The following is a 1,857-nucleotide window of genomic DNA, read 5'->3' on the forward strand; positions in this document are numbered from 1 at the left end:
TAAAGGAATTGATGGAAGAGCACCACTAGGAGTGGAGATTGTGACTTAATTTGACTAAACATGGGAAACCTCACACGGCTCGGACACAGGAAGGACTGACAAATTGATAGCTCTTTCTTGAGTCTGTGGGTGGTGGTGCATGGCCGCTCTTAGCTGATGAAGCGATTTGTCTAGTAATTCCAATAATGAATTAGAGCCCACCATGCTAACTAGTTATGCAGCCCAGTGCGGTCGTCTCCAACTTCTTAGAAGAACAAGTGGCTTTCAGCCACACGAGATTGAGCAATAACAGGTCTGTGATGCTCTTAGATGTCCTGGGCTGCATGCTACACTGAATGGATCAGCATGTGTCTACCCTTGGGAGACAGGTTCCTGCAATCTGCTGAACCCCATTCATGATAGGGACCGGTGGTTGCAATTATTCCCCACAAACAAGGAATTCCCAGTAAGTGCGGGTCATAAGCTCACATTGATTAAGTCTCTGCCCTTTGTACACATCGCTCATCACTACTATTGATTGGTTGGCTTAGTGAGATCCTTGGATTAGCCCCGCTGGAGTCAGTCATGGCCCCAATGGTGTGCCGAGAAGACAATCAAATGATCTAGAGAAAGTAAAAGTCATAACAAGGTTTCCGTCGGTGAACTTGCAGAAGGATCACTAACGCTGAGGGCTTTGGGATGGTGCCATCCCCAGGTATCATGGCCACTCCTCACTCTCTGTCTCTCACTCTCACTCCTCTCTCTCCACACGCCCCGGCGGAGGCCAGCGGGACTGAGCACGTGACTCCCAGGGGGAAGGAGAGGGTGGGGGAAGGAGAGGAGGAGGGGAGGTGTCTGTACCCCCTCGCCTCCTGGCAGTGGGAAGGGGTCCCATCAATGTAGTGGGAGCTATGGGTTTTCCTCTGCCACCCACAAGGTGATGGCCACAGAGGGCCACCCGGTCCAAAGGTGCGGTCCGCCTCATGTCCCGAAGGTGACTGGCCCCCTGTGTGGGAAGGGGAGGAAGAGGGTGCCATCTTGGTGGGCGGACACAGGCCTTCCCCTTTGGCTGCACTGGGCCACCCCTGTAGGTTGCACACTGGTGTACTCTCCCTGTGACTGTATTCATGGGTATGAGTGAAGGACACCCTGCTCCCCACGGGCTGTTGGTTCGAAGTCTCAGAAGGTCAGCATTTTGGCCACGTGCCGGCAATGGCAGGACTCCCTGCTGTCCTGCAGCATGGGGCCAGTAACCCTGCTCTGGGTGCCTGTGACAATGACCGTGAAACCTCGCATGCTCGCAGCTGGCACGATGCCGTGTAGGCAGCACAACCGAGAATAGAATGGTATGACTCTGAGCAGTGAATCACTCGGCTTGTGCATGGATGAAGAATGTAGCTAGCTGTGAGAACTAATGTGAATTGCAGGACACACTGATCACTGACACTTTGAACATACTTTGTGGCCTCAGGTAACTCCCGGGGCTACACCTGTCTGAGGGACGTTGTGTCTTCCATCACTCTTGGGGGTGTCCATCCCCCATTAAGGGTGTGGCCAGGGAGTTGAGAGAGCCCGCCATGGGCCACACTGTCCTCCCAAGGAGAGATACAGATGGAGGAGAGGAGTCCTCCACCATCCCCTCTGAGGATGAGAAGGAGTAGGCGCATGCCCAGCCCACCACCCCCTGAGGCTGTTGGTGGTACTGCCACCTGGCCGTCCTCCTGGGGTTAAGCCCAACTTTTGCCCACCTGGTTCTCACCTGCTGGGACCATGTCAGCCATCCTCCTCCACTGGTCAGAGTCAGGCAGCAGTGGTGGGGAGCGGGTGTGTGGGCCAGGGGAGGATGGGCATCCATCCATCCCCAAGGCCCCTGCTGGC

The 1,857-nt window shown here is 55.1% G+C and overlaps 1 pseudogene; it reads left to right on the forward strand.

The window, feature by feature from the left end:
• The first annotated feature begins 1,329 nt into the window (after window positions 1-1,329).
• On the forward strand, window positions 1,330-1,483 carry LOC122803668 (annotated as a pseudogene).
• Window positions 1,484-1,857: the final 374 nt, after the last annotated feature.

Source organism: Protopterus annectens, chromosome 5.part1 (assembly GCF_019279795.1).
Source record: "Protopterus annectens isolate FY-2018-M chromosome 5.part1, PAN1.0, whole genome shotgun sequence".
In the NCBI taxonomy this organism is placed as follows: domain Eukaryota; kingdom Metazoa; phylum Chordata; order Ceratodontiformes; family Protopteridae; genus Protopterus; species Protopterus annectens.